Raw genomic sequence first — 25,803 nt, forward strand, 5'->3', positions numbered from 1 at the left:
TGCTAGGGCCTGATTATTCATATGTAGGTGGATCCATGGGACAAGCAGAATAGACAATACAACATTTTTACCCCGTTTCTGGGCAGTAGGATCTGATTTAGCATGAGCAAGTACAGACATGGATTTCTGTGCCTCTAATGCTAGGAATATCAAATGCCAAACATCAAATTCAACGTCCAGAAGTTTTGCATCTCTAACTCTCTTAATCCCAGACCTGTTGTTCTGAAACAGTTTCAGACCCAGTGCATAAGAAAACCTGGTAACTTTTCACAGCCTTATAGAATGGGTGAATAAATGCCAGCTAAGAGATCAGTTTTGCCTGACTTGAAGTAGAGAAATTCTGAAACTTAAAAGTACTTGTCTCTTTCTTAATATCATAATCCTCTTACTTGATTAAATTAGCTCATATTGGTACAACAATAGTCACTAAAAAGAAGTACGAAAGCCTCCAAATATTTTGAGAGTAAAGGATCTGTTCTTCACTATGAATAACTAGCACACTTCTGCCTCATATAAAAGCTGATCAACCTCAGACTCAGGTTTTATAAAAAATATGATGATTGTATACAAGCACTCATAAAAAACAAATGAAGGACTTGTTTGAAAATTGCACAGTGAAATGCCTGATGAATCCTCTAACCTCCATATGCTATATTTATTATCTTGACCAAATTACATTTACAGCTGCTTGCCTTTGATTTTATGAACAAAACCAAAATACAGAGAAGTTTTAAGCTGGTGCTGTACATACAGTATATTTACTATGATCTGTACATGTGTGAACAAAACATTAGATATGGAAAGAATTCCAAACACAGAGAAAATAATTTACCAGGAAAAAAGAAGATAGGTTGACATTCTCACAACAAGAATTGCCTTAGCTTATACTTCTCTACAGCTTCTGCAACTGCAATTTTGGATAAGTCTGCTGATTCCAAATGAGTCATATGAAGTGCGTCAATATGAAACGAGTGTAATCCGAAGGTGCTGCTGAACAGCAGTTTGAAATTCTCTTGAAATTAAAATTAAATTCATAGAAAAGATGAAATTTTTCATCAGAGTTTGCAAAGTGGTACATGAGTTTTGTCCATGAATTTTGCTACTAGACTTTTGATTTAATGAATTTAGTTTGACTATTTGCCAGATAATTTGGAAGAAATATTCACAACATAATACTTTCAATGATTCAAACATACTCAAGACTATAAAACGACATACAATGCCAGAAATTATTATAGATTTTGAATTATTGTAATTTTTGCTTTGTTTTGTAAAAAATATATTCTTAACTAACATGTTGCTTCAATACTTTTCTTCTTAGTTTATATTCTGTTAACCAACTTCCTTCTATGTCATATTTTATCCTTTAATGCCTGTAAAGATCCTGTAGAGCTGTCTTTCTGTTCCTGTGATGGTTATATCACATCTGAGCAAGTTCATAATTGCTAACATTTTTAAAGATTCTTAAATAAGAGGGAATTTGTCCAACTTTGTCCAGGTTCTGTGTTGCCTGCCCACAGCTGCCAAAGACATTAGTCCTGTTCCTTTTTAAGCAAGTTTCCATGAGCATAATTATATACAGATTGACCTCCCTGCTAGGAGGTCAATTGATTTCATAACTCTGATTCAGTTTGAAATATACAACATTAGTGAAATCTCAGAAGGCATCTTGACAGAATATCTGTAACTATAAAAATATTTATTTGTGATTGCTCTACAATTCTGTGTATATTATGCTGCAGGATGTAGATTTTTAAATCAGATTCACCAGATCTTTCAAGAGGCAGAATCTTTAAAATTATGCTTTTCTTCAAGTTTTTATGAATGACAGCCCTCAAGAAATGCACTAAATTGTTCAGGGAAGCACGATATTAGATAAAAAAATACCTTTTCATAAAGACACTTTTATCATTACTATATTTTAAATAAGTTACTTCATAATTTCATACTTTTGCTTTGAAATTAAAACAAAGAACTTATTTGCATTAAAGATACAAAAAAGTATTTTAAGGAATCCCTCTGAAGTCAGTGGGTTAGTGCACATATGTTACCTGTCAATTATTTGAACCTGATTACTTACACATTAAAATAGCGAATTTGTTGAACATAATTTTAAAATGTATTAAACAATTTAAAATTGAGCTGTAGAATGTGAAGTTGAGGATTTAAAATTGAAAGGGGCTTGTAGGAATTTTGGGGGCAGAAAAACATGCCTTTTTGATTTGTCCTTTAGACAAAGAAAACATAGACTAAACAACTATGTCAGATGTCCTAATGAAGTGCAGAGAACCAAAAATTTGGGGTAGATGAACTGGATCCCAATCCAAATAAATATTTTGCAATTCTAATCTATATAAAAACCAAATTCTCCAAAATAATTATTCATTTTTCCATTTGACAATCTGAGTTTATCTGTAGGTGTTGGGAGTAAGTGTTAAATATATTTGAAACTCAGATGCATGGAGGACTTTTCCTAGGCTAAGGGAGTCTGTAATGCCACTGGCTCCCATATGACATTGGTGAGCTGGAGTCTTAATTTCCACTTGTCTCTGGAAAATGAGCCTCAGGGTGACTCAGATGAAATGACTTTAAGTTAGTGGCCTTCTTCTGGAAACATTTTGTATATAGGTTTATTGTTATATCTTCCTTACCCATCAAACAAAACTATGAATTGCTGAGTTAAACATAGACTGTATTCAGTCATCAGCATTTTTTGCCACTGAAGTTAGTGCTAGTAGTCTTGCCAGAAGTGCCACTAAGAATAAACATCAAAAAATGAGATGAGAAGAAATGCTAATTTTCATACGAATGCTGCGTGTTTGAGAATCAGCTGAATCATTTCCTGTTACAATGGCAGCACAGCCATTGTACAGAAGTCAAGCACACCCACAAGCTAACACCTGTGTGCAAACACACACACAAATAACATACAATATTTCAGTGGAGGGAGTCTGTGCACGTCCTGCAGGACTAGCTCAGAAGTAAGAATTATTAATTTCTAGAGTCCTTGTTCCTTTCCTATTCTTCTAGCTCAGGAGTTCATGTCACATTCTCACCCTTTCTCTTAAGAGGTAGAAAAATGTAGCATTCAGTTAGCAAAAATACCAGCAAGATTCTTAAGATTTTAATCTGTGGATATTTTAATAAAATAAATTCTGATTTTTTTTTTTGTTTTGTTTTGTTTAAGATTTTAGCTTTTGTGGGAAAGTTATTTTTTGAAAGGGGATAAGTACAGTTTAGTTGTGCAAAATTGTGTAGAACTGAAGAAAAATCTAAACTCAGTATACCAAATCTTTGGTATAATCTGTGAATCAGCGTATCTACTTTTTTTCCTTTTAGCATCCTGATTATTAGGTCAACATTTTCTTTGGGCAGAATATGGTTTATGTATATGTTTTTCCATTGGCTAAAACTGGGCCCAAATGGCTGTCTTATAAAATTAAATGCATTCAGATCTTAAAACTGCTGGTTTTGTGCCATGTTCTGATTACCACAGGAATATCTTAAAAATTGGGAGTTCTCTTTCATGCCCTTTTGGTATCTAGGGGTCCTTTTAGATTCCAATTTGTCTAATTAATGTTGGCTTTCCACAGCTGTGGTGTTTTAGTTTTTTGGGAGGGAGAGGGGGGAAGAGTTGTTTTGTTGGTTTTTGTTTTTGCTTTTAAGTAACACAAAATAAAGCCCTCATATCTTTTAGAATTACAGCTTTTAAAGGATGGCCAGCATATTTAAATATATTCACATGAAAAGAACAAGTTTAGTTGATATCTGACTTCTAAGATTTAAAGAGGTGGCATCAGTGGATACATCTCAAACTCAGGTTTTGCCATTTGTTTCCTTATTCCTTCTCATAATCAGTAATGACTATGTTACCATTTACACTAAAATATACCTATATAAAATAAATTTCAATTAGCATCTGAAGTCTTCCTTTTTGCCTTCTGAATGTTGATTGTTCTTTGGGATATAAATTTTCTGTTATTTAGACAAGTGAATGACTGAAGTTTCAGTTTGCTGTATGAGTGAAATGAATCCTGTTTTAGGCTGCTTACATCACAAAGTAAAATAAGAAAATATTTGTTAGAAGAATTGAAAATAAATCAAAATTAAATCAAAATTTATATACCTTGTTTCAGATTACAAGTTACAAACAATCTGATGCTATCTTCTGTGGACAGGAAGCTTAGAAATACATTCCACAGTCAGATTCTGGCACTGCTGGAAGACTGGGAAGAACAGATCTCATTCAGTTACAGTGTTCCTGGAGAGATAAAAATAATTATCTGAAATGTTATCTTTCCATTCCCAGAACTTGAAATGACTGCATTTCAGATTAAGTCAAATATATTTCAAATTAGCTTCTTAATTATCTCAAAGTGATTATGGTCCTAAATATTGTTCACACTCAATCATGCACTACAGTATAAGTTAATTAAAAATAAACAATTTTATTGCTTTAATTTATTGTAGTCACCAAATATATTGATTCAGGAGAGCTGCTTAGGTGTAACCCTTTTGATCCAATGTAAAGTTTCTCTTTCCTTATTCTTCTTGTAGAAATCCTGTGACTTGTTGTGACTTGTTTTCAGAACTGTCTTTTAAGTAAACTTGGCACATAAACTTGGCTTCATTAACTCAAGCAAAAGAGAATTTTATTATTTCTTGCTGTCAACTATAACATTTAATGACAGGTATGGGGAAATATTGGGGTAATTTCCCTATGTGTTTATACATAGCCCTTAAATAGCAACTTTTTTTTCAAAGCTATGAGATAAAATACTTCGTAGGAAGTTAAAAGAGCTTGATGAGGTCACATGGGAATAATTATCATATTTGTTGTATATGTAAGTCTTTACACCTGTAACCAATTACATACTTTACCACCATCACTGGAGATATGCATTAGCAACCTGAGTAATTTCTATTAAACAATAAATTTTGAAAATATCTGAAAAACATGAGGGTTGCAGTATTCTAATGGTTCTGGCTCTAATTGGCTGTTTCAGGCAGATGTGTCTGGGTTAATAATGCTTTCTATTGGAATTTCAACTTTCTGCTTTACAGCAGCTGTAGAGAAACCAAAACCAGACTCCTAGAGCTGCACAACAAAAGATGAGAAACAATGCTACAAATTACAAGAGAAATTTTGTCTGTATATAAGGAAGAAAAAAAAAAAGACAACATTTAAAAGTGTAACAAAAATCACTGCAAAAGGGACCTTGACTGCAGCTCTGGCAATGTTTGTTCAGTATGATCTGACAAAGAAGTACAGATGAACCTTCTTATGCAACTGCTGCTTAGCCTCACACTTTCTGTAACATTTGGTGGCTGGATACCAGAGGGTGACAGAGTCCCTGGGGACAATTAGTAATTGGTTTTAGCTAAGCAGAAAGTCAAAGAGATTTGCCTGGGGCTATGTGATTAGCAAGGCCATTGACAGCTTATGTTTGCACTCTAGGTTAGAAAGCAATAAATAATTAAGACAGTAGTCCCTGCTGGGTGGGTAGAGGGAAGCAGCATGAAAGGATGCCCCAGCATGGCAAAGGCAGAGCCTGTCGGGGAAGTTATGGCCAAGCTACCAGCCGGGACCCCAGCAATGAGTGGGCAGTGATTCCCTGCTCCCCCTCACTCGTGACACATCTGTGCTGCTGGCCCAGAGAACTGAGACCTGGTCTGTGGGCATTTGATGAATGTGTGTGGCAGAACAGGGGTCTTGGAACAGATATCCCTGGACAATGCTACATCCCTTCTGTTAATAGCAACTTCAGAAATACATGGGTTTGTGTTTATCCTATCAAATTGGTGTGTTACACTATCCTTGGAGATTTTATAACCTCAGCTGAAGCAACGTGATCTAATGGTAGAATGGGTTCTGCTTGAAGCAAGGTTTCAGAATATATATTCTCCAGGACTGTCTTCAAACCTAAATTCTGTGACATCATGACAACAACTTACAGCTAAAACTCCAAGAAACAAACATAGGGTTTTATTTATTAAATTATTTCGCTTTATTTTTTATACAATTTACAAATTTCAAAATCATATGGTATACAAGTAAATTATGACTATCTATTGTAACATTCTGACTATCATATACTATGATGTATAGGGTTAAAAGTATAAAAAAAATTACTAGTTTCTGTAAGTGTTGAGATGTTCTTCACTGAGGAAGATAATGAAATAATAAAATTAATATAATTTATATTAAATCATTTTAACCTTCAAAAGAATATACTTTGGTTTCAGGCTAGTAGATAAATAAACTTCACATACACTTCCAGCAGAATCAGGTATGTTCTGTGTGTGTCAGACCTAGAGCTTACAAACAAGTGACAGATGCTCAGTGAGTCCAGAGAAATCTGAGCCTGGGATGCAGAGCCATCACAACCTGATTGATGGCTGTTCAGGTAAGATTTTCAGCAAGTTTATGGCACCATCAGAGAAAATCTTTTCAATCTGTAGTGTCTGGCTTTCCCAACAAACAAAGGTCTCTTTTTTTTATGCTTGGACAAAATTTTTAGATGGAACAAAAAAGGAACCATCTGAAGAAAACTAGTTGCTCATCCCTAATCTGCTTTTTCCACATTCTGGGAGTGAGTAAAAGTTCAGTGTTTGTATTCCCAATGAAAACTCAAACCCAACACTGTGCTTGGGACACACTGACCAGATGAGTACTGGCCCAGGCAATATTACATGATCTGTACCAGAGCTTCCAGTAATACACGAATTTTTCTGAATTTTGGCATGGAGCTTGGGTGTAGGCCTGTACATCCCTAACACAACCTTTGAAATTTTTCATCAATTAATTTTTCTGATTATTTTTATACAAGTTTCAACTTCTTTGGTGTATTATGTAGAGTAACCTCTCCAGTGGAAGGAGCCCTAAAGAAATTATGAAATGCAATAGTCATGCTGCTGCTATGTTTTGTGCTTTGTTTTTCCTTCTGCTAAACTTGCTATTTTGCTCCTAATTTTGCTTCACAGTAGTAGTAGTCCTCTTTGTTTTATTTATATGCAACAGTGAGATAAAAGACAGTGCATATCTGATAAGGAAGAAGAACTAGAAAAGGAAAAATAGGCGATTCCTGATTTTATTTTATTATGGCTGATCAACATACAAACTAGGAAATGGGAGTATTATGGATGATACAATTTTGATTTTAGGGCAACCTCTCTCCTTGTGAGGAGATCAGGAAACTTCAGAAGACACTGTCCAGAAACTTGCCTGAATGACAATAAAAAAAGATGTGAAAGATCATCTCTGCAAATCAGGGTTTAAACCAACAATGCCCCTAGTATCATGGTTTCCAAGGTTCCAAGCAGCTATGAATGACCTGGGACAATTTTAGTAACTGTTTGCCAGCTTGCATCTCCTGCAATGACATTATGGTGAAAAAAAGGGAAAAAAATAGCCATGTCTGGTGTAATAGTATTTCTAAATAGCCTATGAACCACCTGCAACATAAACATAATACCTTTAGTGAAACTATGAAGAGGGAAGGGATTAAAAGGAAATTCTAATTTCCAATGGTTGTGTCATCCTGAAGAGAAAGAGCTTAAGAGACATACAGTTTAGAGAGAAATGCTGACTGTCAGTATTTCAAAGTGTACCTGACAAAGTGACACTTTTTAAGTGTCTTACTTTCAAATGTTTATCTTAACTTTGACCTTTCTATGACTTAATAGTGCTTTTAATGTTTTGTTCACATTCCCATGGGCTTTTTATGGTACCCAGTTATTTACCCAAAATGCCAGCCTCCCACACTACCCTTCCCTACAGGAAGGTTACAATAGGATTGTGTTTTGCATTAAGGATTCTTTTAAGTCAATTTTCTAAAATCCCTGAAGATAAATTCATTTCCACCACCATTCAGTTAAGAGAGTCTGAATAACTAGGGCAAGTGACTGGTTAGGAAACAAGACTTACCTTAGACCCTGTGCCCATTAATACTTAGCAAACCAAAATGTCACGTAGCTGGTGAAGTTTCAAGTAAACAGCCTGAGTCAATATTAAGTCTATTTTAAAAGTCTCTATTGTTGGGTTAGCTACTTTACAGCAAAATTACCAATTTCTAGTCCCAATTATGCTCAAGTACTGACAACACTGCTGCCTGTGAGATAAAAGTGTCTTGCTATTAGAAGATCTATTCACTGTGAATGATTTAATTTTATGCCCCTGAAATCATCTTAAATTAAGCTGTTCATAAGAAAGTGACTGCAGACAGAGGGTTATTATTTAGACAAGCCTCTATGAATGAAAATTCAATACCCAGACTCTCATTTGTCTGCCTAAAAATGTTGTTATATTTTAGGTTCATTTCATTTTGAAAAGTTTGATGGTAACAGAGAAGGACAGTCTTCACTGGAGCTTGTCTGGTGTAGGGAGGTCCAATGTCCATCTTCTTCATCTAGCCCAACAGAGAAAAATGTTAAATCCTACTGAACAATGACAATATTGAGCTTCTGTGCAGAGAGACTTTAAATAGGGCCTTCAAAAAACTTTAATGAAAGTGCCTCATGCTTGACCGGTGTTCAACTGCTTTTCAAGACCTTCATCAACATATATCTGATTTTGGTTCCTATACGTTCTTTTTCTGTTGGGTCAAGAAAACCTTTAGAATGGGTGCAGATGGTTCTTCAAGTGCTGAAGTCAGCTTTTCAGAAATGGACATCCCTGGAAGCAGAAAGGGTGATTTCAAAGAGAGTTTTCTAGGTTGTAGACAAAGCAGTGGCAGCAAACTTGTATCTGCTGGTGAAAACCATTGTTCTGCTAAGGGATAGTTTTGGGAAAATGAAGTTGAGACTAGAGCTGTGCAGGCACTAGTTCTGCAGCCACATGTCAACTTATCAGGAAACCTGAATTTTATTCATTTTGTTGTATAAAGGCAACCATGCAAAGTTTTGAGTTACTGTTAGAGCTAGAAATTAATAGCTGAAGGCTAATTCTTTCCAGATCCACTGTGTGTGCTTGGTCTATTTGTGATGAAATATCATTTTGCTGCTAAAGGAGAGGAAGAAAAGAAAACAAATGCCACAGAACATTTTCAAATGTCATTTATTTTAGAACATTAGAAATGAGGGAATTATAATAATAACCCATATTTCATATCTTATACAAAAAATATAGTTTGGAAAGCCCAGATGAAATTAATACTTATACATTATGTGGCAGCATATATTTAGGCAGAAGAGATACACATAGAACAGCAAGAACTTTTGGCTGTTTTTTACACACTTGACCCGTTAAACATAGTAGAAATTATTAATAATAACACTTCCATGTTTAGTTGTCTTCAAGCAACAGACTTCTTTTTCTAAGCCTCTAGAATTATACAAAAGGGTAGATTGCTGCCTGAGTCAGAACAGTAGGAAATTAGTGCTAACATTGTATAGCTTGGTGCTGAAAACAGAGGAAGGGGTCAATGTAGTTGACAATTTGTCATCAGTTTGAGTTGTGTTAAAACCTACGGCACTGAATTTTTATTTTTTACAAATTATTCAAGTAATTAAAAATATTCCCAAGAAACATTCAAGTCATTCAAATATTCCCATTGAAAATATGCCTAATAAAAAATGCTCCTCCTACATAATGCTGTTAGCAAATCCAAAATATTGTCTGGCATTAGGATGTTGACGTACCTTTTGCATGTTAAAGAACGCGTGGCTATGGTTTTTCCACATTTGAGATAGTAAATGTACATCTACTTAATGGCAATGCTATATTTCCTATGACTTCTTTTAAGAGGCATTTTGAATCTTTCAGGATTGTCCTTCTATTAATCTATTTCTAGTAAACATTACTGAGACATCATCAGTTTGCTGGTTTTTTTAATTGAACAGAAGCTTGCAACAAGTAATATATTGTTTAAAACAGAAAACAAGAACATTCATTCTTAGTGTGGGCATCAGCTTAGGAAGTTTCACCAAATTTCCTTCATTCATCTGTGCTGGCACTCCCAAGCAGAGTGGGTATGTACGTGCTGCTCATCACACAGGGATGCTGTGCAGTATCTGGGTCTCGAGACATGTGACTCCAGTGAGCACTGTACGGGTCAGTTGATGTTTAATTTCTGTTTCACTAATAATCATAAAGAATGCCATAGGCGCTTTTAATGGGCAGCAGCAAAACAGGGGCTTTTGAAGTATCCCTCTCAAATCTGAATGAAAACGTCTGATAAATCAATTTTGCTGTCTCAAATGTTGGCTTGGTTTTCCTGTGTTTTCCTAGTGGCATTCCTCTATGCTTCCAATAACATGGCAATTTCTATAGAGAATGTGTGTGTGCAGGCAGACAGCTCCTGATGGCACTTTGCTTTTGTCCATTCAACACAAAGAGGGATGTATTACTCTAATGAATACAAAGGACTAATTCTACTAAATCAGCTTATGTGCTCATTAGTGGACATAGCAGTTTGCAAAATTGAATCAACAAAGATTTGTAATCATCTTTACTAAATAGTAGCAATTCTTAATTTTCTTTATTATAATCCATTTTTTATCTATCTAACTGCTACAAATGTAGTTTATAGAATAGATGGTTTTCTTTGTGATTAGCTTAATGTGAAGGACACAGTGACAGTTCTTTTGAATAACTTTTCAAAGTAATTTCCTTGCATTTGGGTGCATAAAGTTTTTTATCACAATTCAATGGCATTCTTTTTACAAGCACAATATATGAGTTTAGGGACATGAAGATATACATATATTTTGATACATTATCCCCATTTTAAGTATACTAATGCTAATATTAACAGTTGAATCATTAAGTGTGAAGAGAAAGCAGACATGACAATAAAATAATTACAACATCTCTAGTCCAATTCACTCATTGGCAAATTAGGATTCATGACACACTGATTCCAATTACTGCCTAATGTACACACTAAATTTTATAAAAGGGATCTTCTAGTAAAAGTGAGAAAACTACTAAATATGTTGCTATGCAGAACACCAGTGATCCCAGCTCTGTAAAAAACAAAGTACTTCAGATATTTTGAATATTTGAAAAAGATCCAGATTGCAAGTGTTTAAAAACTGCACCTGAGACATGGTGCATTAGATAAGCAAGGCACCTTGGGATGGAGAAAAGTTGAAAACATAAATGTACTTGCAGTGCATTTTTAAGTTGAAGATTTTTAACTTTGTGAATTGTAAAGTCCTCAGGGTGAGTTAGTGCACTGTACATATGCCATTTTGGAAAGAAAAAGTGGTTGCTTGGATCAGAAATGGAGCTTCTAAATAAGTTTTAGAATGGAATCCCAGACACATTGCAGAATACAAGCTCCTCACTAAGATTTGCCAGATTTCCCTGTCTACAGGATGGTGTTGCACCCCTGCTGTCCTGCGAGTGTCTGGCTTTGCAAAATGATGCCTATACATATGCACATATTTTATATTTATTGGCTTTCATTACTAATGTAGCTTAGAGTAAATACCTTTGAAACTGCAATGACTGATGATAAAATTTTTTACTGACTTTTGAATATGTGATGTTTTTAAGATAGTCTGTTATCTGTCAGTTTTTTTTTTTTTGTCATTCTATACTCCATGTTAAGTCATATTTCCTAAAATATTTTCCATCAATATAGTTTTATGTTCTTGCTTGCCTGATCATGCATTTCCAAGTAAAAAAATAAATCACTTTCATTAGAACAAAGCCCCCGATGTAAGCAGTAAGTTTAGTAATTGTACCTAAGGGTTCAGTGGTACAATTTATGCCTCAAAGCAGAGAGCACAGATGTGCAGAATCACTGAAGCTTGCACCTGGACATTGGCAGTTCCCAAATGTACATGAAAATCTAAATCCATATCCAAATCCTTTTTATAAAAATAATTTTATCAAAATTCTTTCACCTCCTACATCATGTTTACATTAACTGTGATAAAAGCCCTTCATTTTCAGAACAGGTTTTAGGGTATACTGATATTGCTGCAACAAAATAACTTGGCATAATCCCAGCTCCAGTTTCTTCCTGTTGATTATTTCCCATACTTGTCTGAACATAGCAGGCTATAGTTTTCCACTCTGGAAACATTACTGCAACTTCCAGATTTTCTTCAGAAAATACCTTGTGGTTATATTAGTATAAGAGTTGAAGACCTTCTCTGTGGCCTTTCCTTGATAGGAAACATTATTTCACTATAGAAATATATTTTTACCATAAGGATTTTCAGTGTGTTCATAATATTTTTATTGATTTATTCATTATTTGTTATTCACTAATTATTTCCTTTTAGACTATTATATGTTCATACATGTTCAGCATTTGATTTAGTGTCCTTTTTACAGTGAAACAAATCAGCTAAACATGAATTAAAAGTTAAATAAAATTAGGCTACTGCTGAAAGTATTTTCAAATCTCAGCTACAATGTCTGAACACTTATTGTTCAAATTTGAGTAACTGGATTAACTGACAACTGACAAGAATATGAGTGAGCAGTCAACTAATATTTTTTAAGCCTAAATTGATTTAAATTTCTTCTGTTGAGATGGAAGTTGACTAAGAATTTCCAAAGCATTTGTGGTGTTTTGATTAGTGGTTTTACTTGATATTAGTAATTCTGAATTCTTGGGTAAATCTGTATCTCTCTTCTTTCTGGACTAGAAACTCTGATCATATTCATAGTACAAAGACAGCACCAAGATTTTTGCTGTGGGAAGGACAGCATGAAGATTCTGGGGAATACTTTAAACCCAAATTTATTTAGTGAATCTAAAGCATAAAATACAGGGGGAAGGAAGAAAAAGACTCTGAATTTGCCTTAACCTCTCATCCTACACAAGTCTAACCAGATACTTGTGGTGAGTATGAAATCATGGAGTGTGCAGTGCCACTTCCATTTTTTAGTTATTGGAAATTTTATGCACTTAAATAAAATGCATTCCAAGGCTTGCTGATACATCTGCTACAAACAAATTTTATTCAGTAAGTATACATCTTCCAGTTCTGACTTCACACTGTTAAGCAAAGGATCACATAGAAGGGATCCAGTAAGATGGAAAGTCATGGAGATGTAAGTTTATCCTGTGGTTTTATGTTTCACTGCATTTTAAAAAATGGAAAAGCTAAGCAAGTCATTGAAGTTTTAGCATGCAGTATTAATATTTTAATGTGTAATTTCCACTAATTGCAATGTATTTAATAAAGTAGCGAATTGTATTAATAACATTAATAACATGCATTGCTTCCTGTGAGAATTATTTTACACACATAATATGGAGTCCTTATAATGTGAATAAGAATGTGAAGTCTGTACTCCTATTTATTCAATAGAGAAAGAAAGAACCTTATTTAACTATCACAAGAATGTCCAATATGTCATATTAAGTACTTAAAATTTCAAAATAACATACTTTAATATTTCATAGGTTATAATACAGTCACTCACCAGAAGATATTAAATTTTTAGGAAGGGAAAAGTTTTGCTGGATTATTTCAAAATGTAGACTTATTAAGGCTAGGATCCCTCAGAATTTTGGAGGAATTCACAGAAAGTTGAAAAGGGAGCAAATCAGATTTTAACTTTTTTGGGAGAAAAGAATATGAAGAATGAAGTGTAACAAAGAGTATTATTTTTTTGTAAAATATTGTGATTGTTTTGATATATTGTATGAGTTACTATCCTTCCTTCTGTACACTTTATTGAAAAATTATGCCCAAATCATGAGTGCTACATCATGCATGGAAAATTAATGAAAATTCAATTCCCTAGTCTTTTTGATCCACCCCGGAAGTGTTCAAGACCAGGCTGGTAGGGCTTAGAGAAATTTAGTCTAGTGGAAGATATCTCTGCCATGGTGTGTGGTGGGTGGAACTAGGTGGTCTCTAAGGCCCCTTCCAACCCAAACCGTTCTGTGACTCTATTGCTTAAGGAGGAGGATCCTGCATAGTGGTGCACACGCACAAATCCCACTGGGTGCTGCACCACTTCTGTTGTCTCTTCTGCTACCCCAGGGGACTGGCTGGAAGGGCAGCCAGGCTGAGTCTGTTTGTAAGGAGCCAGACTGAGAGGACCTGGGGGACCTCACAGGTTAAAGCTGCTCCTGCCTGGATGGGATTGCAGGCAGGGGAAGACAAAGGCTTCCATGAGCATGACTCTCTGCTGCTCTGCATTTTTGCTCATATTTCAAACTTAGGTAGAATGCTTTGGCTTAGACTGAATGATAGTGGAAAATGGTAGAAAGACAGCTAAATTACAGTATTTAATAACATGTTAATAATTATTAGCATTCTGCTAATAAAAAAAAAAAAACAAAAAAACAGGCTTTTGTCCAAAGGAAATAATTCATCTGAATCAAATTTTCAAGACAGAGCTCTGTCTTTAATCAGTAGCACATCATCTCAGTCACAGTGTGAGCTTCTATCACAAAGAAGACAAAATGAAGTAAAAAAAAAATCTTGGAGAAAAATTCTTGAGCATGATTCATGATGGCAGTAGGTGGAATGAGCCAAGTTGCAGAATATGGTGCTAAGGAGTTCTGTCCATGTTCGGCAACAATTGCAGTGGTGGCACTGATGACAAATTTTTTTTTGTTTTCTTTTTGTTTTCTTGTTTATTTTTTTATTGTTGGTCTTGTGATTTTTATACCATTCATTTCTTCTTCATCAGTGTAAAAAGGACATCTTTCTGATGGCACACTTTTGTAGTTTTGTGCTTGTGCCCTATTAATGTAATAGGATGTTGCATGTACATTCTCATTTTTGTATCTCAGTCACGAGTTCCTGAACAAGAAGAAATCAGAATGCTCAATGTAGCATGTTTGATGAAAAACATCTAACAAGATGCTCAGGAACTTGTATTCTTCATTTGCTGCTGAAACAGGGGCTGTTCAGACCAGCCACAATAGCCCTGTTGTGCTGTGAAATTCTCTCACACTGTATTTGTATTTTGAATCAATAGCTGCCCTGTAGTCCAGGCTACCGTGACGCACCACCAAAGCCCACAGAGAAGCAAAAACTCAAGGCTGAAGTTGGTTAGAAACTGGATAGGTTTATGGTGCATCACCTGCCATGGGATATAATCAAGATGATATACATATCCATAAAAGAAAATTAGGGATGAAAATGTGAGGCGTAAGAGTCAGGCATGTCTAGGAAATGATAGGACTAACCACATTGCTAGATTTGATTTGTTTTGTCTTTCAGAAGTGTGTTTTTTTCTACTCATGTTTTTTCTCTGACATTCTCTTCAACTTCTGTTCTTGGTCCTTTCCTCCTAGGAGACTCCCAAAACTACCTGAGGCTTTGCTGCTGTCTGTGTGCCATTGCTGAGCCTCTCAGGATACAGTTCCTCCTTTAGCAACAGAAACAAGAGTCTATGTTCAGGATAACAGCTCCTTGCTATCACAGTGATACTGCACAGTGATAGCCACTGCACATTTGACTTTCAGAGTTCCAGGGTGGGCCCCTAAGCAGTTCCATTGCTCTTCCAGTCATGGGACCATGAGACCCAAAGAACCCCAAATTCTTGAAAACTTTTTATGTATGTTTCTGCCTTCTCAGGAGGCAGAGCTGTGGTTTTTAGTATAACCATTGAAAGGTTTCCAACAGGGTTTCAGTTTGTATCGAACATGGACTCAATAAATGTTGTATTGCTTTACATACTAGGATATTCAAAATAATCCTCAGTAACTTTTAAATGTGACATTTCAATTCAGGACTTATATTTTTTGGAAAGAAGAAGCAGATTTCTCTGGAGGTAGAGTGTTACATGTTATAAGAGTTTGGGAGAGATATTTTTTTATACTCAGAGAACATGTGATACAAAACCATTCAGCAGCTTTTCAAAAATATGAAGATAATTTTATTCTTTTTTCATCAGACTTGTTGGAAGAACATCTCATTCACTTCTATAGTAATTTCATACCAATCTTTCCTAATCATTGATGTTCTCTTTCTTCACTTAACAGGTTTTATACCAAATTTTTTACCTATTTTTTTACCTGAGGATGCAGATGGAAGAATTATACAAAAAGATTATTCTTAATTGTGTACCTCAATAGAGGCAGAAAGCAGGAATATCTAAATTCTTTGTGTCTTTGAGCATGACTGAATGAAGACTGTCACTCAAACCATTCTAAAGAATTTCTTTAATAAAACATGTGGATGTTAAAAATGACAAGTTTTTGGCCAGATAAGTCTAGTTTTCAGGTATAATAATTTGATATTTTCTTTTTGGCTTTTAAAAATGCCAATGAATAGCAGTAGGGATTTTAATCTGGTTGTGGTTTTTTTTGGTGTTTTTTTTTTGTTGTTGTTGTTGTTTTGTTTTTGTTTTTTTTTTTGTTGTTGTTGCAAAGCAATGGGATTCTGTATTATATGGGGAATACTGTTGGGTTGGTCTTTTTTTGTGAAGGGTGTGTCTTTTTTTTTTTTTTTTTCTAATTTAATACCATCATTTTACTCAAGAAGTTAGACATATGGATGACAGCCATGTATCTTCTTCATCTGAAGCCAGGACAGGAAAGTTACATCCCTAATCCATCCAAAAGGCTGTAGGATTCAAGCAGCTGTAAAACCTTTGAGACACTGGGAGAAAATACCTGACAAAGACTGGTATGTTTTAACCATGGGAAGGGAATGACAGTGGCATTAGCTCACCTCTTAGTGACATGTTTTTAGAAATGCTTATTTGTAATTGTCTTGGGTTTTCAATACTGTGGGCTACGTTATGTGTAATTCTGTTGGTTTACAGTGTTTGAAGACACATATCAAAATAGGCCAGATATTTTTGTACCTTTTAATAAAGGGAGTGTGTAGCTTTTCAAAGATGAATTTTTGTCTTGCACAAGCTGGGCCTGGAAACTAGCAGGACAGTCATTAAAGTACACTGTTCTCCAAAATCTAAAAATATATTTTTGTTCCTGTCTGCTGTGACACAGTTGTTCCCAGTCCTAGAGTTGTGTGATTCCGGAACAACCCACTGTGGCACTGCAAAAAGTGCAGTGAGTATTCTTTCCTTTAACAGTGAGGAAAGGCATTTGCAAACAAAAATAAATTAAAAAAAAACCCAAAAAACTTATTCTCCTCCATATTTCATGAACTTCCTTCCAAATCTTTCTCAGTCAGCATTTGCAGTGATCTCATTCTCAAATCCAAACTCTGAAATGGTATAATAATAATAATAATAATAATAATAATAATAATAATAATAAAGTGTACTTCCAAATACATTTTTTATATAACTATCTGCTTTTTAGTTTCATTTTTAGTCAATTTATGAATTTTTCCAAAATAATCACTTTTTTGGTGCCCACAGTGTAATGGACAATTTCCTATATTCATCAACATGCTAGGAACTTTTATGCAAGAAATTGTAGAGATATGTGATTTGACTTATCAGGTATTAGGAGGAAGTTATTCAAGCATTGAGAGCTATAGTGTTTTACAGATGTAACAAATACCCTGCAGATAGGAGACAAAAATTACTTTACACTTCATTGAGATTTGAAGTTCATGTTGTGACTTCAGCGACTTCTATTTAGTCATGATTTTAAAAGGTTAGAATTTTCTCTGAGGGCTAGAACCAGCTCATATTGAAGTTAGATACACCAATGATAGGTTAATGATTATTGGATGCTTAAGCTAAAGCTAATTGTTATATTATCAGCTTATTTGTAGAAGGAAGTGGAGCAAGTGAACCATTACAGGAACATACTGAAACCAGTAAAACAATGCCCAGTACCTGGACCCTGTGTCAATCCATCATGGATCATGGGGCCTTGGATCATGCCAGAGGGTCACAGAGACCTGACAAAGACCTTCCTGACTTCATCCCTGGGAGCACTGACCCAATTGGAGACCACCGACCCAATTCAAGAGAAGAACTGCGCATGTGTGAAAGATTAATAACCTCCTTTTAATACAAAGTGGGGATGGGAGGTGCTGGGGCTGTGCATATGTATTATTTTGGGAAGTAAATAGAAGGCAAAAATCCTTGTATGGTGTGATCATGCATTTCAAGGACGATCCCCACAGTGCCGCCCGCCGGTGTAATAAACATACCACTGTCTAACTTTGACTAGTTAGAGAGTTTTTGTCTGTGATTTTGGTTTTAATGGTTCACTATAAATTAAAAATGTCTCTTCTTTTGCCACAAAGCAATAAAAATAATCTATCAGTTTAAATAATTATTGGTTTAGTTCTTTGAGAAAAGAAAAAAGTCTCCAACTTGCTTTCAGATTAAACTATATATTTAAAAATAATTTGTTTCCTTTACTCTCTGTTGCAAAATTTAATCACATTAAATTTACTTTTCAGTCAAGGCTATTGAGTGAAATGTTGAGTACATTAAAATGTTAAAAAACATCCAGCTTCTAATGAGGACAGACTGAATTTTCCATAATGTAAGATCTCCTTCAGTAGTGAGTATCAGATAGATAATGCTGTAATTCTGTAATTTGTTGTAGCCATCACCTAAACTTCAGACCTTATCCCATGGGGCTTACCTATTGTATGTGCTGCTCCATTTAGCTGAAAGTGTGATTACAAGTTAAACTAGACAAAATGCCTAAAAGTATTGCACCCTCAGTTGGAATCTCCTGCCCCTTCAGTGAGCAAATACTGAAACTCAGCTAAAAGACAGTAAATGACTGAGTGTCTGCTCCCAAAATGAGGCAGATCAAGTTCACTTCAAATACTGTGGGAAAAATGATCTGAACTGACTGATAGTGGTGCCTCAAGAATAAGTAGCATTTTTAACAGGATGAGAAGTCTTGATTGAATTCAGCCAGGATGCCCAAAGACAACAGATGTAATTTGGAGAACATCATTATTTTGGTTTCTGTGTCTGGCCTGTTTCCAAGAAAGTATGCAGTGTGTGAATTATGTAAAATATCATATGGTGGGTTAAAATGAGAAAAATATGAACTTTTTTGGAACAGCCTGCACAATGTATTCAAGACTTCAAAGTTTTATCCTGTGGGCCATCCCATGCTCCTTCTAACTGAGTATACATATGCTATAAGAAAAGTAATCCATTACTTTTGAATTTCACCAATTTTGGAGCAAGATGTAAGCAGCAACTGATTTTTCTCTGCATATGAGAAAATAAAAAAATCTTATTACTTTGCTCCATCCAGTCAGCCCTTTCCAAACCCTTTATGTCCCATAATAAGTAAACACATTCTTTTTAGCAACTAATTGTCAATTATATCTGAGACTTAGTATGTTTAAAGCCACTAAAAATAAATATTTGATAAAGCACAAGTACATATTTTTTTTTTTAATTTAAGTCTGTTTCAACACTTTCATGTCTAATTTGGAGTCTTAAAGTTCCTTTATTAGGTCCTGCAGCAATGCTGCACCCAGAAACATTTCCTCTGTTTCTACTTTTGCATCCCTCTCTTCTCATGATCATCCTTAGGAATTGGAAAGACCAGATTTCCAGGGGCTGGGAAAGACCAATGTAAAAGCAATGGTTTAGTGCACCGCTACCAAGTCTTCATAAAATCTGCAGGCAATACATCTGCTATTTTAGGAGATACCATTTCATCATGGATTAAGATGAAAGGCATTTTTGGACAGATTTAGGATGTCAGTACAGTAGCAGAAATAGAATGAAACCAATCACAGATATAGCTACTCTCTGATGGAACTGGGACAGCCATACCAGGATAACTGCTCTGGAGTTCAAGGGGATACAAGCAAAGGTTTTTTATCTGCTGTGCAGAAATGGGGTCTGAAAGTCGCTAGAGTTAAGGAATGTTATAGCAAAAGGAATAAGGAAGCAGCTGTAGAAACCAGATTTATATCCATAATTTTAATGCTTGAGAACTGATTTAAATTGAACCATGCTAAGGAAGTGCATATGAAATTTTTTCCAGTATGCCAAGGCCAAAAAAAAAAAAGCCAGTGAATGATCTAGGTATGTATGTACATATAAAATAGAGTGAAATATATCCATTAGTTGCTTTTAAGCCATAGGCATGATGTACCAGAGGATGAAAAATGTCAGTGCTTCTGAAGTGCTTTTCACCAAAGGCAAAATAGCTTATTGCTTCTACAAAGGCAGGGCTTGGCATTGAGACTGGTCACATTTAATGCCTTTATCAATGATCTGGATGAGGCAAGGAAGTGCACCCTTCAGTAAGTTGGTAGATGACACCAAGTTGGGTGGGAGTGTTGATCTGCTGGAGGGCAGGAAGGCTCTGCAGGGGGGTCTGGGCAGGCTGGCTCCATGGACAAAGGCCAGTTGTGTGAGGTTCAGCAAGGCAAAGTGCCAGGTCCTGCACTCGGGTCACAGCAACCCCAAGCAGTACCACAGGCTGAGGAAAGGTGGCTGGAAAGTTGCTCAGCAGAAAAGGACCTCAGAGATGCTGGTCAGCAGTGGCTGAACACGAGCCAGGAGTGAGCCCAGGTGGCCAAGAAGGCCAATGGCATCCTGGCCTGTGTCAAAAAGAGTGATCAGCAGGACCAAGGCAGTGATTGTCCCCCTGTACTCAACACTAATGAGGCTGAACCTTGAATCCTGTGCTCAGTTCTGGGCCCCTCACTTCAGGAATGACAATTGAGGTGCTGGAGCGTGTCCAGAGAGGGCAACAGAGCTGGTGAAGGTCTGAAGCACAAGGTATATGAGGAGTGAGGAGTTGCTGAGGGAGCTGGGGGTGTTTAGCTCAGAGTAAGAAGGGTCTCAGGGGGTCCTTATCATTCCCTAACAGTACCTGAAAGGCAGTGGTAGCCAGGCAGAGTTCAGCCTCTTCTCCCAAATAAATAGCAATGGGACAACAGGGTATGGCCAGCCTGCACCAGGGGAGGTTCAGTATGGACATCAGGAAGAATTTCTTCATGCCAAGTGTTGTCAAGAATTGAAATAGGCTGCCCAGGGAGGTGACTGAGTCACAGCCCCTGGAAGTGTTTGAGAAATGACTGGACATGGCAGCTTATGTGATGTTCTAGTTGGCATGGTAGTGTTTTGTCAAAGGTTAGACTTGATCTTGCAGGTCTTTTCCAACCTGAGTTTTCCTAAATTACTCTGTGATTCTAACAATTAAAGGAGAAAATGTTATTTTCTTCCCCCAAGATCCTAGTCTTTTCCATAATGGCCTGATAAGGAAGATGCCAGGGCTTCTTTCACTCCTCCAGTCATGGTGTATTTCCTCAGGTTCAGTTATTTCTTCTGGAGGCAGCAGATGGCACTTTTCAGCCACTACTTGGCTGTTTCTCAGAGCAGACCTCACATCAGAAAAAAAAGCCACATTTCTTATAGAAAACAAGAGTTAATATAATTATGAAAGTTCTTGACAAACTGGAGTTTTAGAAGAACATTCCTCTGTACTTTACTTTCAAATTGACACCATGACAGTAGACTGAGGCCTGGAAAGAATACAATGGCTTTATTTCAGGATAGTTGTTTTCTCACAGAAAAGTTGAAAGCTGAAAAAGGTCCCCCAAAACACAAATAAAATATCCACTTAATCGTCTTTCATTAAGAAAATTGTTTCATTATTTAAACCTCACCACTTTTATTGTATTCTATCTATGACAGTGATTCCACAAAGGAAGCCTGCTGATGTTAATTTGTTACCAAGGCATTCATCTAGAAGATCACTTTAAAATATGGGATAGCAGAGCACGTGTTTATGTCATGAAAAGAATAACAGTGACATGTTACTAGATATTTGAAAACAGTTTAGGGGAAAAGCAAAAGAAAAAGAAAGGGGGAGAAAGGTATATTTGTTCCTAGTTGTAATTACCAGTGTGTGGAGATGTTGAGTCTATTGTGAGAACCCCAGCCTTGCTTTGGGGCCTCATGTGGTGGTGAAATTCCTCCTCCAACCCGTGCTTCCAAAGAAAAGCTCCGCAGGCTTAGCTGCTCGGTCTCAAGGCAGTTTATTGCTAGTTATCTAACAGATTATGTTCTTGGACTGCAGCTGTTTGATCAGCGGCCTGGGTAGAGGCACACACACACCCTGACATCCTCTCTATCTGCTGTCTTCTTCGTCTCTCTCTCCGCCCAGGGCTGCTGCTATCTTTTATAAGATATATTACGTATAACATGTTTACAATTATTCCCCAATACCTACTACCTACGTTGCCAAGTGTTTTTCTCCTCTAAACCAATCTGTGAGTGCCAACATCACCAAGAACATGGAGGTAAGGAAGAAGAAGGAGGAAGAACAGGATCAGCCCACTTTCCTCCATCTTAGAACTTCTGACCCCCATGTACAAAGTGAAAACCCCCCTGTACATGTGTTAAAACCCCCCTGTACAGTACTAAAAAAATTTCCCCTCTACTTTGTAACTACTTTTACTATACTATCTAACCTTTTGTGACTGCTCGTTCCACCTCCAAAGTTGGTAATTCATTCCATGGCTCAAACTCAAAATCACAGCTGTTTTTCAGTTGTCTGCCAGGGTCTAGAATGCTTCTGACCAAGGCCTGGAACCTCTAAAAATGTCTGAGAGACATTTTGAGTTCCCACAGTCTATAACAAACTCCTGGGGGTTAAGAAAAGGAGGGAATGTTAAATGTCAGATTTTATTTTTAGGATGTCAGGGATACCATATTTTCAGATTATTCAGTTGCTGAAAGTGAGTAGCTTGGATCTAAATGTGTTCTCTTTATGTACGCACGTTTAAATACCTGTTAAAAATATACTCCTTGTGCAGGTGATGGTAAGAAGCATTGGTTTCTAAATCCTTTCTGTTACATTGGAAGAAGTATTCTCTTTTTTATTCAGGTTAATTAGATCATTCCCTAAATACTTTGCCATATAGAACTGATTATTCCTGTGAGCACATTAGAAACATTCTCTGAGCTGCAATATTTTGTAAAGGATAGCTCCAAGGTAAAGTCAAACAGACTTAAAGGTTTACTCTGTTTCTTTCAGGCTCATCCTGCTTCCACAGGATATCTTTGTATAGAATATCCGGCACTCTGTTGGAAAACTGACTTTGTAGTTCAACCAGTGATGGTGTTTCATCTCAGAGAGTAGTTATTTCCTGAATGGAACTTGCAAAACTATTGAGAGAGGTACCACTCCACGCTTCCCTGCACAGCCAGATTGTTATCACTGTCACACTTCTGCCGTGACTTCCCTGTGACTCAAGAACCAGCAGCTAAATGTGGCTCCCATTATTTTGCCACAGGGTCACTGAGGACTGTCTCTCAAAAGCTACTTTTGGAAATAATTTAAGAGGGGGAAAAATTCTCCACCCAAATGTGTACTAAGCAAGGCAATGCTTCACAGGTTTTACTGCAATGTCAGGGTAAGGTAACTGTGGTCGCTTCAGCCTGGTGCTGCCATGCCTAGGCTCAGTTCTAACCAGCTCAGTTGGGTACACACTGCGAATTCTGTGCCAGTATTTACCCCACAGTGAGTATCATGTAGACAGAGACATCGTATCTCTGAGATACCATGAAATAACCCTCCAGTTGGTACACAGTAAACCATTTGCAGTGATATATATCAATCCCCAGGATCACAGAGTTCCATGTTGGTTTTGATATTTGACTCATTTCAGTACATTTTTAACAAACTAAGCATTTATCAGTGATTTTGATTTTATTTCATGAGGCTTTTCCCCAGTAGGAAAATTTGAGATAATGAGTGCATTAAAAACATGTGACACAAACTCTTGCATTTTTCATAGAGAAAACACAGCATATCTGAAGTGCTTCTTCTCCTGGTGACACACAGGCAGCTTCCATAGATGAATCTAGGTAGAAAATGTCACTCTTCCAATCAAATTTAAAATCCCAGAGGAAAGTTATTGCTCCAATGGTACATGTTAACCACCCCATCTCCAGCCTCTTCACCACACTTCAAGATTCCACTGAAGATCATTCTTTTTTCCTCTTTCTCCTCTTAGATCTTCTATTTAACTCCATTGTTCTCTACAGATTTCAGTACCTTCTCTTTCAGATTGTCTAGGTCATTAACATAACCCAGTAAAATTCAGTGCAAGGATTTTTTTCTATTCTGTGCTTAACTGAATATTGCAGTTTTGTTCTGAAGTACACCTGTTTGGTTGGGGTTTTTTCTCCCAATTACATCGGTTTTCTAAAAGAAAGATATTTTCCTTCAAGTCAATCTTTGCTATTGTAATCACAAAAATATTTGTTTTTTAGTAGAATAACAGAGCTACTAATGAAAATTTTATCATTATTCTTAGCATGCCATTCTTTATTAACACTATACCTTTTATTCTTGAGGATTTACTGTGTTGCCACAAGTTATTCAAAGAGTGTCAAGAAAAAACTTTCTTGAGAAATGTTTTTTACAGACATAATTTCAGTTAAAGTTGTAAAGCTGTGTGAAATAGTCAATAATTTGGTTCTGTATAAATGGTCAAATTTAATATATCAAAGAAATAGTAATTATCTGCCCCTTTAAATTGTGTCTTACTTTGCATCTCTCTGCAAGTTGTATGTACTTAGATTCAAACATCATCAACCCACCTGCCACCCTGTTAAACCTAGAGAAAATCTAGGTTAAATTCTGTTTTCTCAAAGCAGAATGCTGGTGTGGATCTCAGGTTTTGTGGGACTTTGTTCTTAGAAGCAATAAGTATAAAATAGGATATGTCTGCATTTTCTGCAGATTTAGCTGTAGCTCTTTCTGCTGAAATAAGAGACTTTGGAAAGGACTCCAAGCAGCAGAGCAGAGATCTCTGTATTAGGATGCCTTTTGAACTTTGATATGAGAGGTAAAAATGTTTTCCAGAAGTTTCTCTGTCAGAGCTAGCACCCAGCTGCTGCTCAGCCAGCCCTTCCTGCTCCCACTGCAAAGCTGCGCTGTGTCAGCTCTCTGCAAAATCCATCATGCTAATTTGTAGCATTGTATGAATGCTCTGTATTTACCAGAACCCCCTCCTATATTTCAGCTTTTCTCTCTTCATAGATGAGGAAATATCTTAATTCTTTTCATCCTCACATTAGATCATTCTTAAAAGTGCTCAACACCTTTCATTACACTTATTGGAGCATTTCCAGAGAAGGAGGAAGAAAAAGTGAAGTGAGCAAATGTGAAAGTAAAGCACGACCCAAGGAACAAGTTCTGATTGTTATCCTTTACCAAAGTTCACTGCAGCCAAAACAGGGTATGTAATAAACGTTTATGGGAATTTTGTTTGTTCTTCTGCTCTTACCACACTCTTCAGCATATGTGAGCCTAAGCCGTGGATTTTGGAACAAGAACTGAGCATCCCTCACTGCACACACTAGTTGTGTGCCATGAGGCATTCTTTGAGGTGGTGCATACAAATATCTTCTTTGGCATATGCCAAAAGAGTTTAAAACCTGTTTCTCCATTATTAAAATCCATCACCTATGAATTAGTGATTGTATTTGAGCAAAGTCTCTGATACCTGATATGAGAAATTTTTAAATTTTCTTTTGTGGAAATATTCCTAGTCATCTGCGATTACTTTCCAATAGAAAGACTGAACACAGAAATTATTCTATTCAGATCCAGTGTACAGTCCTTACTTCCTCCTTTCCTATCTTTCTTCCTATGCCTCTTGCCATTTTTCTTTTATTTTTAAGTAGAAGAAGCCTGTAAATGAGCAGTAGCTGCCTTTGAATTTTTAATACAACTTATAAAAAATTATCAGTAGGATTTGAGCTGTGGACATACAGTAGGTTTTCGCCACGGTTTTTATATCTCTTATATCTGGATACATGAAAATACATAAAGCAGGAAAAAATGCTGTTCAGTACCTTCTGTCCTGCAGTATAGAAGTCTGTCTGTAGGAATATATCTGAAGCATTGTAAGCAATCTGAACTTTGATTTTCTAAGGCTAGTGGTGAATATTAACATCCAAAGTAACAAAACCAATTTTTACTAGATGTAAGGCCT

The sequence above is a fragment of the Lonchura striata genome, chromosome 1 (assembly GCF_046129695.1).
Source record: "Lonchura striata isolate bLonStr1 chromosome 1, bLonStr1.mat, whole genome shotgun sequence".
In the NCBI taxonomy this organism is placed as follows: Eukaryota; Metazoa; Chordata; class Aves; order Passeriformes; family Estrildidae; genus Lonchura; species Lonchura striata.